This window comes from Perna viridis, chromosome 1 (genome assembly GCF_037379345.1).
Source record: "Perna viridis isolate PV_CMFRI_1.1 ecotype Kerala chromosome 1, ASM3737934v1, whole genome shotgun sequence".
Taxonomy (NCBI): domain Eukaryota; kingdom Metazoa; phylum Mollusca; class Bivalvia; order Mytilida; family Mytilidae; genus Perna; species Perna viridis.
Genome location: NC_142445.1, coordinates 62,614,383 through 62,627,501, shown reverse-complemented (window position 1 = coordinate 62,627,501; position 13,119 = coordinate 62,614,383). Strand labels below are relative to the sequence as shown.

Here is a 13,119-nt window from a genome sequence, read left to right as displayed (position 1 = left end):
AGGATTCTTTTAGTACTGGTATCTTATCAATACTACAAAAAAAAATGAGTGCATTCAAGTTTTATCATTTACGTTTGTTTTCTGGGTGGTTTTTATCGGTTACCGTGTGCTGCGAGTTGTTTTCGTTGCGTGATCTTTGTTCCCTGATTTATTACGTTTGAAATGTTGATCGAGAAATGAGTTCCTGTGATCTTATCTCAAAATATTAAAAAAAAAACAAGTATCAAAACAAAAGAAAAATTCATACACATCATAATCCCAAAAACATGACCAAAACTTGAAAACGGGGAACGAAGACGGTCCACATACACATAAACAACACAGACAACAAAACAAAACACAATCAGAGGGCAATTTGTCATTTTTTAAAAAAGGGACTCGGTACTAGGGTAGCTTTATAATACGTTTCCCCTTTAAGTTAACATCCAGTAATATAACTGTTCTAAATACAGTAAAACTCAAACATCGAAAATTGTAGGTCATTGCAGACAGCTAACTAATGTTCAATTCTAGAGTTTCGCAATGGTATGATGTATGTCCTGGTCTAAGTCGGGTGTATTTGTTGACTTAGGTAATGGTTTTGAAACAAACACTAGGGTTAAGAAAATTAGTAAAGAAAAAAAACTTATTCTCTTACAAACTTTATAATATTCTTCTTCTTAGTATTGTTTTTTTTGTTTTGTTTTGTTTTTGTTTTTGATTTTGTTTTTTGTTTGTTTTTTTTTTGTAGTTGTTTTTTTTTTGTCTTTTTTGTCGATTTTACACAAAACGGAAGTAAGGACAAAATTGATAATTATATCCATCACGAACAACGTTTTAAGTCACCATGCATGTCAAATGACGATGTTATCATAGACAAACACTACATGAAGGTCATTTTGATCAATGACAAATCAACCGGCACCATCTTCCGTCTTAAATCTAAAACACACTAATTCGTCTGTATACTCCACGCAGGAACATTTGATTTCAATAGACTATAAGCCTACCAGGCCGTATCACCAACATATTAATATTAACGCGTAGTGATCCGATCATATACCAAGAACAAAAGATGTTAAGCTTCAATACCCTAGGATGTAATAGGTTACACTTCCTAGTTCGATCGTGAATTTGCATTTTAAATGGCATGAATATTTCGGCGAAATGAAATAAACTAAAAGGATTAAATATAACCTGATTCATATACGATATGTTCATAAAATATTAAATACTGTTACAAACCATTAAAAGAAACAGCTTCTTTGGACACTTCTTTTCATGTATTAGTTAAATACACCGAAAATGAGTTGAAATATTACAAATGTACGACTTCACAAACATTAAGTATACCCTGTGAATGGCATATGCATTATTTATATAACTGCTTAACTGTGCAGTAGTTCAACGTCCCCTTTTAGATGCATTTTACTGCAGCTCTATTTCTTTCATTCTTTTTATTTAATGGATTTCAATTAAACCAAAACAATATTTAATTCAAGTAAAATCGAGTATTTGTTTGAAGGAAAACACCATAATTTCAACTGCAGGAGTGTATTGTCTTACTAGTTGCACAAAATTAAAAAAATATAACACAAAAAATACATTAAGGTATGTACAAATGTTCGATCAAATTACAAGTGTAAATATAATGTGTTTTATTTTGTTTCTAAAACGCAAAAAAGAACTACTTTTCCGTGACAAGGTCAATTCCCTCTGGTCATAACAAATAACTTAACTATCTAAGGACTTCGTCTATTTAAATTGTACCGAATTTAGATGACCAAGCATTGAACAATTACACCATTTAAACTCTGAATATAACTGTTGAAACTAAAGGAAATATTATATCTTTCAATAAAAATATTTGTTATTTAGCTTACCCTTAAAATTTTATTGGTTGACATGTTTCGACCAAGGACGGGTAATGTAATGCTTTTGCCAGGCCGATAGAATTTTGGATCATTGTAGTTTTACCGTGGATAACCAGCATAATCACCCGTTTCAGACATTGCTTTGCCCACCTAATTTCTACAACACTGACTCAGTGTGGTAGTACTTAAGGGGGCAAGTGTCTGTCTAGTATTTACAGTGGATTATTTTAGATGACTGATTGCTGTTCAGTTGATTTATTCCAAACTTAGAATGACTTAAAAAAAAACAGTAGACTTAGCCTCGTTTCGAAAATCTATTTAGCAGTATCCCATCAAAAGATGACTTGCATATTCTCAATGATCTGCAATATCCAATGTTCCTAAAATACAATATGTTTTAAACCTGCACAAATTGTTTAACTTTTCAGATAAAAGTGTGGCTTTCAGTTTTATTTTCAAGCATATCAGTTTCACTTACTTTGTGACATGTAAGCACTTAATCAACCCTACGCAAGTAGAATTCACACTCCGTGTTTTATCATTTTAAAGTCACTGTATGTAAACTTGACATTAAGTCTCCCATGAAGATTAAAATGTCTGATCTTCATGCAATTGTATGCCTGCGTCTTCTAATATGCATTTTAATCGAACTGGAAAACCCTGGTTAAGTAATGTATATGCAATTTTTAAGTACTCACTGTTCAATGAAAATCGCAACAAAGCGTTATACAAATGGTGTCATACATGAATTCAGTGCACGAATGCAACACGAGTGTTGTAATAGTTAACTTATATAGGTGCATGAAAAAAACATGAAACCATATGACATATGAAACATCTGATAAAACACGTAAAATCGAATAAAAGGATAACGAGCAATGAGACAAAGCAATTTTAGACAAAACGGAAGTAAGGACAAAATAAGGACGATAATTATATCTATCACAAACAACGCTTTAAGTCTGTCTTGTTGTCTCTGTTAGCCTGCCCACATAGTGAAGGTATTGAAGAAGAATTAGATACCCTTTAAAAAAATGTTTACTCTTTTATATGCTGATGATACTGTACTTACGGCAGAATCAAAAGAAAACTTTCATTTGCTTTTAGATGCCGTGTATGAATATTGCAGTAGATGGAAACTTAAAGAATACTGTAGTAGATGGAAACTGAAGGTGAATGTATATAAAAGTAAAGTACTTATATTTTCCGACGGCAGACTTCCAAAGAACCTTTGTTTCAAGGACTAGTATGACGATATTGAATTGATTTAACCATCTTAGATTAACATCTTGCAAATAAGGGAGCTTCTCAAAGGCAAAGCAAATTAAAGCAAAAATGGAATTAGCGCAATGTACGAAAAGACTACATAATTTATCTATTGACTGGTAATCAAATGTCTTTGATGAATTTGTACAACCTATTTTGCTATATTAGGTAAAATCTGGGGATAAGTAGATAATGAGGTCATCAAAAAGATACATTGAAATTCTGTAAATTATCATAGCATTTAAAGACAAAGCAAAAACTTGGAATGCCAGTAAAACTACCCTCTATTTTACACTACTTAAGGTTCAGAAAATTCTACTGTGGTATCAACATTTCATGGCTAACTTTGTAAAAGCCATGACAGTTGTGGGTTGTCATAGATATGGGTTGTTAGTAATGCTTGGTTTAACAACTCAATTTTGTAAAGCAAAGTCTAATTGATCAATTTGTCCAAAGCTGAAATTCGACTTTACAAAATTTACAAAAAGCTCTTAATTACTGTATTTTAAATGTTTTCTCATTAGCAAATGATTCATATATTAACATAATTCTTGTAAAATTAAAGAATTTCTAGTTCAAAGTAACAAATTCGTTTTTTTTTCATCTGAACTTTTCACAAATACTGTTTTTTTTCTATTGTAAACGGGCAAGTCTAAACACAAAAATGACTTTAATTTGTATCTTCTTTGTAAAACATTATCAGTTCCAGGTTCTTAAAAAAAAGAGATAAACAACGATTTTATCAAAGCACCAAAGCCGATAATGTGTAGCTTTTACATTTGTAGTATTTGCGATAAGCACCGCTTTGGAAAGAGCTGGTTTAGTTGGTGATTAGACCAATTGTAGAAAAAATAATCTCTCCGAAAATGAATCAGAATGCAAAATATGAATCATGTTTTTATATTTCTTGCATAAATTTTGTAAAGAATAGACCTGCAGCAGGGCTAAGCTTGTCGTACAAGGCGACTTAATAGTGCTCAGAACCCTAGCTGGGGGCTAGGGTGCTCTGCCCACAGAGCAACTGGGATGTGTGCCCCAGGTGGTGGAATGGGGTACCCCTGGCGTGTTACATGCTGGGGTTGTCAGGCTATAATACGGAAAACCTGACCGCAAACCATAGTGGTGCACCGTGTTGGGAAAGATGCCACGTTCCTCGCACGTTAAAGAACCCTGCTGTGGTATTCGATAGGAGTAGGAACCTTTGCGCTCCGCCACAGGAGGCTAAATTGCCCGACCTTAACCATCCCCCTTCTTCAGTGGCAATCAAAATTTGTCGACCCTATTATCCTTGTGTCCCGTCCTTTGTTTTCATTTCATGTTCATCGTCTGAATATAGCTGAAATATTGCTGCTCGGACGTTAAACCCCAACAAACAAACAAACAAACAATAATTATTCATCCTCTTTACATATGTAATTGCGGTATTGAGAAATAAAGTATTAAATTCACCATAAACCTCTCATGAGATTTTAATGGAATTTATTATTGGAAGGTTGGATATCATTATATAGATGTGCATGATGTAATTTACATGTTAAGATTTCATAGACACAGCTCAAGGATTTTTTTCCGACGTAGTCGGTATAGCTTCACTTTTTATCCTTTGACCTTAAGGACGCTCTTCTATGGAAACGCAAGTCACCTGATCGCAGTTCTTTTTCCCGATTCGCCAAATACTGATAACTTAGTGGCGTTCGAAAAATCTGTATCGAAAATTTGGAATTGCGTTCGAAAAAAAAACTTTATCGGAACCTTAAAAATTGCATGCATTGTGTTATTTTCTTGAAAGAAATGTAGAAACTTAGAGGTAAAAAAGAACAAAATGTTACTGCGTCGGCTCTTTTTTTTTAAAGATAGTACTTGTTTTAAATGTTATTGGAAAGTTAGGCATCATATGTAGATGTGAACGATTGAATGTTACCATTGTCCGCGATTCCGCCAACTTTTGGTTGAACATTTTAAACAATTCGAAGCGGTGCGGGGAATTTCTTTGTTTACACATTTTAATTATTGTGTGTATTTAAACAGGTTAGATATTTGAACAACGAAAAACGTATGTCTTTATACACAATTTTCACCAACCATACTACAAATAACACATGGCTACACAACAATCTGCTGACTAGACTCTGAAAGTGTAGTTTATCGCACCATTTAAGGTGTGTTCCTTCCTGGTCTAATAGTATACTTAAATTCAAATCAACATTTTCACGCTGTCTTAATTATATACTAAGATTTGATCCGAATGTCTCTTTAATTGGACCAAACCTTTTCTTTCCCTTTTTGTTTGTGATTATTGGAACACATGGAAAAATATTTTGTATATTATCTCTCTAGTATCACCAATTATAACACGTTTCTTTTTAAACGTTTTTTTTCTCTTGAACCACACATCCCATGATAACTTGATAATATCATTGGATGGAGTTCTAATTTGTTTTCATTTGTTCGTTACATAGTTCCTGAAAGGAAGGGTGGTGTCTTATTCCCACAAGGGGCAAGACATAAAAATGACTATATAATCATAGTGACTTTCCCTGGCGCCGAAAGCTGCTTAAAGAAATTAACCTTTTATTTCTGGTAAATATTGAACTTGATTTTATATACTGTGAAGTTTGTAAGTCGAATATTTATGCATCGACATGAGCAATTTGTGTTTTATTTATATTTCATTTTACAATGCTGAATTGTTCCCATGTTGAATGCCAATTTCAGATTCTTCAATACCAAAAATATGCTTTTATGTAAGTTGGTACTGTAATGAATGTGGACAAAAAAAGTTGAATGGCCGATTCCTTAGACCTTTAATCAAAGTTTTTTTTTCACTTTATCAAATTTAAATCCCAGTACAATGTATTTTGTTTTTACAGTTGTGTTTTAAAGTGAATAATTTTCAACATTGGCTCTCATGTTCAATGTATAATTGTTAAAGCAGTGTATTAAGTTTTTTTATGTTCATTGGCGTTGAATCGAAACGGCATGGGGGATTAATTGATGTTTATTGATCTTTTACTTTACAATCATTCTTAATTTTTAACGATGTATTGAGATTTAAAGGGAAAAAATAGTGCATGACTTCTTTCAAAAAGTTGTTTTCCTGATTTATGTATTCGTGACGAACAGAACATACTTGTATGTCATCATGACATTTTAATATTTCAGGTAAGGTCGTTCTGTGATTTCCTTTATTAAGTCATATTTTGAAAATCTCAACACAAAAGAATGCGTATTTTGACTAGTCAAAACAATAGATGTGAAAAAATACGAGAAACAAACCTGAGTTTGTCATATGATGCTTTTATCTTATAAAAACAATTATTTTATTATAAGGGTTCCTCCTGGTTTTTGTCAGTTTAATTGGTCTGTAGTTCATTTAAACTCAAATAAATTATTTGAATCATGTCACACGCGTAGTATTGATTTACATAACAACGCATGTTATTCCAATGAGTTTCAACTAAGATTTCACGGAGTGTTCACAAATCGATTTTCATGAAAAAAAAAAACTTTGGAAATATTGGTTGGTCGTAGAATCTATAAACTTATGACTATAATCATCTTGTCTTCCTTTTGTAAAATATAGAATGTCTTATTAATTGAAATAAGAATATTTTGATGATTTGTCAGCACATAATTTACGATTCGGTAGAAAAAAAATCACTTCATTTATTGCAAAGCTTAGCTGACACTTGCCCTTTTAAAAAATGGAAGATTTCGATATGACATTGAACAAATCTTGCACCGAATATTCTAACATGCGCAATACAAGGACTGGAGGCACCATGTTCTAAATATTTTGAATTTGACCTTAAGCAGTCGCATCGACCCAAATACAAAAATACCTACATACAAAAACTTGAACTTACGCCCGGAATCAGTAAACGATAAACCGGTTTTTGAGAAATAAAGATATACAATCTAGTAAATTACGCACAAAGCATTTTCTCCTCTAGGGAAATGGGGAGTTACTAATCATTAAAAAAAACGTGCATGAACGATTTTTTCTTTTTCAGCAGAAGCTAAAGTTAAAACTTTTATTTAAAATGATCATTTTTAAGTAATGGGGTGCCATTGAAGCGTTTCTGTAAATATGACAAGTAAAAATAAAAACATATTTTGCTTAAATTTGAAATCAATTAAAAAAAATCCCCTCCCGCCCCCGTTTCGCTAATAAATTGGTAGGGTGCTACATATGTCAATTAAAAAACCCAGACTAGTTAAATAGTTAAAATCAGTCTTCGCATTAACGTCGAAAAGCCTGAACATCTAGCAAATAGCAATACATCAAATACATAAGTACTTGTTGAGCATATTCATTGAATTATACAAACACTTCTATTTTCGAACGCTCTGAACTTCCTTGTTGAGTCGAACCTTTGTTATTGAATATTCAACTTTGGAAAAAAACATGACACTTTGATTTAATTCAAATAAAACGAACCACTGTGCAAAGAGTCTCGGTACCGTCTTTAATAAATAGCTATTTTAAGTACACTTATTGTATTCACTGATCATTATGAACAGATTAAAACACTCTGCCAAAAATAAATGCAATTCTTTTTTTTTATTCAATTAAAACAGTTATTCAATCAATCTTTTTAATACGCTAATATTGATAGCGACTTCTTGCAATCGTAATTTCAGTTCTTAATATTCGCATATGATTTGCAAAAACATATAGTTATACGCCACATAATGCTGCAGATCTTCGCCGTGTTTACCGCCACGGCGTCATAGTTCTAGCTTCATACGAGATAAAAATGTACCTCTTAAATATCATACACGTGTGTTTTACGTGTGTTTCTTGAACAGGAAGTTCACATGAATTGATCGGTGAGCATTGAACATTACCCAGTTTCCGATTCAGGCACAGGGGCTCGTTACAAGACTATATAGGTTATATACAATAGCACGCCCCCAATATCTATGAATATTCATTGACAGTTGTTTAATCTGTATACTAGTCTGGTTCCCTGGTCAACATTATAAGCGACCCAAAGATATCGCTACAACGTACCTCTTCAAAAAATCAAATACATGTCTATGTTTGTGTATGTGTGTGTGTGTTTTTTTTTCTTTTTTGCTTTTATGAGAACGGAAAGTTTACATGAAATGATCTGTTAGCATTTGTTTTTGTGTGTGTGTGTGTGTGTGTGTGTGTGTGTGATAATTATACAAATTTTCAGGACCCCAATATCTATAAATAACCATTGCCAGTTGTTTAATCTGGTTCCGAGTAATTGAAACAATTTGGGTTACGGTTACGAAAGAGTAATCATATCAAGGGATCCCAGATTTTATCGGAAGTCACCTGAATTTTGAGCATATCGCATTCGTGCCATTTCGGATGTTGAAAGTAAGCCAAAATCGGTGACCGAGGATATATGACGATTAGCGACTTTGAAGACTACAGTCCTTGATTTGAATCTATAACCCTGTTCTCGTGCAAGGATAATGTAATGGATAATGGCTCGCTCTTTTACTTGAATAAGAAGAAAACATGCAAGATAATAGAAACTCGTTTGCAGAATATTTTTAAAATATTCCAGATACAAATTAAAAACAATACGCCTAGTATCCTCGTTGTTCATTGTGACAAGAAATCGACGGAGGTATCCTTTTCCAATCAACTGATATATTTTGAAGAAAAAAAATGAAATGTTTGTGTGTTTGCACACGATAGACAGACCCATGCATGAAGTGTTTTACTCTGATTGCAATGTCAAGTCTAATTAGTTTTTAGAAATAATTCTGGTAAAGAAATATGTTAGTAAAAGTTTTTTTTTGTAAACCAGGTGCGATTCGGACAACAAGTCAAGATATTTCTTGACAGTATAATCATATGGTTTGTTCCCGTTCTGCCCACTTTTTAAAAATTATATTCTCATTCTGCCCACTTGTCATAAATAAACAATCAGGTACAAGTTGTTGTTTTAGTAATTATAGTCTGTTTTTAATATTACATGCAGTTCTAATTATCTTTTTTATAATTTCAAATTTGTACATAGATGCATAAATATTTTTTTCTTTTATAACAAAATATCTTTTTTTGTTTTACATGCAGTTGTAATTTTCTTTTTATAATTTCAAAAGATGCATAAATATTTTCCTCTTTTATAATAAGATATTTTATGTTTATTACAAAAATGAAATGCTATTTTTTTTTTTGTGCAGTAATCTTGTAAATAGCTATTTAATTTTATAAAAAATTTACACTACCCAATTAAGTTAAACATTAATTTTATTATTTATGTGATTAAAAAATAAATTTATCTATTTATTCATATTCAGTTTTAAAAGTAAATTAATGACGAAATTAATACGCAAGCTTGGAATTATAATTCCTACATAGGCTAAGCACTTATCACCAAATGCAGCAAGATCAAAGACCATCATGACACTGACTTGATGTCAAAGCTAGCTTTCATATAAACACTCCAAGCTAAGCACCTCTATATATTATGTAGCACCCTTCCCGAGCAGTATTAGTAAACCAATGCAGTAGGATGGCACACGCACAAATACAAGTACAATTTATCAGAAATAAGTATGGGTCTCAGAATTTAGCATAATTATAATGGCTACATATACAGTGTAAAAAACAACCGTGGAGATAGGACATATTGGAGATGTACCGTTTGCAACATCAGAAAATTTGATTAACTTGGCAAATGCCAACACCTTATACTGTGACGGAACTTTCTATACATGCCCGTCTTTATTCAAGCAGATATATCTACAAACTTTAAATTCTTGCAAATCTACACTATACAGGGCTAGACGTAAAGTCACACCAAGATTACCAACTACCAGAGCCTAATTTAATTAATCATAAATGTATGTGCTTTATCAGTGCTTATTTCAAGTTTAATGTTGTTGAATAAATTATATATATTTCCACAAAGTTTCTTTTTCTCTTTTGACTTGAATTAAATTGATCAGTGGACAACAGGAAGCAGATACTTAATACAAAATTATGGAGTAAAAGCACATGAGACCACAATACAGAGTATATAGTTATTTTAACCGACATTTCCAAAAAAAAAAACAAAACAGTTATACCAAACATAGCCATTTAAAATGACAAGAAAAACACATTGAGTTGCACATGAGACCACAATACAGAGTGTATACTTATTTTAATGAGCTGACATTTCCAAAAACAAAACAGTTATACCAAACATAGCCATTAAGAAAGACAAGAAAAAACACATTGAATTGCACTTAGACCACAATACAGAGTGTATACTTATTTCAATGAACTTATTCCAAAAAAACAAAACAGTTATACTAAACATAGCCATTAAAAAGACTAGAAAAAATCACACTGAATTGCCAACAAACAGTAAAACAGACTATAGGTAATTATCTATTGTTCTCTAATTAGTGTCATTACATCTGCATTCCCATTCTGCCCACAATATTTTTACCTGTAAATTTCAAAAGTGGGCAGAACGGGAACACACCAATGATATATTATCAACCATTCATGAACATAACTGAACTGTTTTGAGTCAGTTCAATTAATATTGTTAAATGCATAAGTTTAACACACATAATCTGAGAATGTATTCTAATATACTTCAAAGTTATGTGCTATCTTCTCGTAGTCATGATGGACCACGGCTGGTTTATCAACATAAATTAAGTCCACGGACTAGTTTGATGAGAGACCTCGCGATTTCAATACTGATGTGGTCTCAAAACTCTCTCACAACTTCAATAAAAAAATCAACATGAATCTTCGACAGTTCTTTGCTAACGTTCTAAAGAAGTTGCTTACACTTTGTTTGCTTGTTTTTAGGTCTTACAGAGGACCACCATCTTTGCAACAATGTTAACATTATATCTGTGTCTTCCTTATTGATTGAGAATCAATTCAGACGATGTTGTCGGGTCATTTTCCAGTTGGTGTTAAGACTGTATCATTACCAGATATTAGTTCATTGACCTCACTAGTAAACAACACATTTTTGTTGATTGTATTTGCTAGCCTACCAACTATTGTTTGGACATATTAGTCTTATCATTTATGAATTGTTTCTAATTCAACTACAGTTTCAAATATACCTATTTTTTTAAGTATTTGCTGTATAAAACATGTTTTGTAAAGTTGTAACAGCTTTTATTATACATTCACAAATTTACCAAGACATTAGTTATGAAATTGTTCATGGTCATATCTCTCGCTTGTAACGGGGGGACTATGCTCTGTGTTAGTATATCATGGCTACATTGTAACGGGGGGACTATGTTCTGTGTTAGTGTATCATGGCTACACTGTAACGGGGGGACTATGTTCTGTGTTAGTGTATCATGGCTACATTCCATGAAGGATGTAATAAACATAACTAAACGATTATCATTTCAGGGAACGCCAATTTTTTGAATCATTTTGGGGGAATCTTAGTCTGGATAAATGTGTAATTCATATTAAGACTTAAGTCATTTTAGAGCAGATACATGGTAAATTAATGATGAAAGAAATATTTATAAATGCTACTCTACATTCGGCTTAAGAAACAGGAAAGAATTAGGGTCTGGATACCGTAATGGTTATCTTTAAAATTCATATACACATGACATTTATATACTATGCACAAGTTTATCATTTATGAAAAACTTTATAAAGTTTAAGGCTAACAAGGTTATTGATAAAATCATTCATTAAAATTAATTGAGATTTCATATATAGAAGCAGTAAAGGTTTTGTCTGATTTCAAACGTGCTTTGTGTGACAATACAGTCATATTGGTATGGGACATGAACTTTCATATGTCTTTAAACCATATGTCTATAATTTTACTGGTGTACCAAGTCTCATTGACCGTGCTTGCATGGACTCATGTGTCAGGTTCTAAATCAGTATTTCTTTAACATACAATATATTAATACAAATTTTACAATAGACTGTACATTTTTATAGGTCAATTTTGAGGTTGATACATACATATCCGTGTTCAATTATATCCTATGCATAGCAACGGACATTTGTTTGTCTTAGAAATTGAAGTTTTCATTTCAATCCACTGTAGTAACACTTGTGTGTCGTAAAAGCTGTTCTTGTTATTTTGTAAATGTTTGAACATGAGTTCATTTTTTACACTTTTTTATTATAACTTTTTATTCAACGAGAATTGTAATTTTAATGTATTATATGTTTGCGCTTCGCCGACGGGTAGTTGACAGTAGTCGTCGGATGATGCAGATGCAGACTATTGTTCATAACTTTGATAAAACGTGTCTTAAAGTTATCAATGTGAATTTTGATTTTAATGGCAAGCCATATCTGTGTTAATTACATCATACATAATTTCTTCTTTTGTATTACTTATTTCTTTGTATGCACTATACTTCCAAGAAGAAACCCCACGATAATTCAATAAATAAGAAAAATGCCTGTATTATCTTATTGTATCGATTAATATCACAGAGCCAACGGTAATGACTTGTATAGGTTAATTTGAGAAAACTACGATCGATGTTTTCTAAAAGAATTTCAACAAAAAAGTTTGTTTCTTTCCTAATACCATTGAATGTCCTTTCTTCATTTCTAAGTGGTCCGAAGGGTCATGCAAGCTATTACCATCACCTGGTGTCAGTCGTCGTCATTATTTTTTTTTCAAAAAGTAATTTTCTCCTCTGACATTACTGGACCAATTACAACAAAAGTTATTAGGATGTTCCTCAGGAAATTCTTCTTGGAACTTTAAATCTGTTATCACGCATAGCTGCTGTTACTAAAATAGACAATAAGGGTCTCTCGCCGGTTTTTGCCTTTATTTAAAAAAAAAACTGTAACATATAGAAGAAAGCTAAGACTTCTTAAGCTCTTAAGTTTGATCTTTCTGCTAATTTCAAGTAAATCTTACAACCTGTTTAGGACTTTCATACCATTCTTGTGCATTTTTCGTTTATTAACTTAAAAAGTATAGCAGTTAGTTTAAAGAAGTTAATTATCAAAAGATAAAATGGATATGACCTATCATCAGTCAGATTT

General features: G+C 32.1%; 1 long non-coding RNA gene across 1 annotated transcript; it reads left to right on the top strand.

The window, feature by feature from the left end:
• The first annotated feature begins 5,717 nt into the window (after window positions 1–5,717).
• On the top strand, window positions 5,718–12,436 carry LOC148629770 (uncharacterized). The gene is made up of 2 exons (XR_015917423.1): window positions 5,718–6,281; window positions 10,924–12,436. It is a non-coding gene; the product is annotated as an uncharacterized LOC148629770 (long non-coding RNA).
• The last annotated feature ends 683 nt before the right edge of the window (window positions 12,437–13,119 follow it).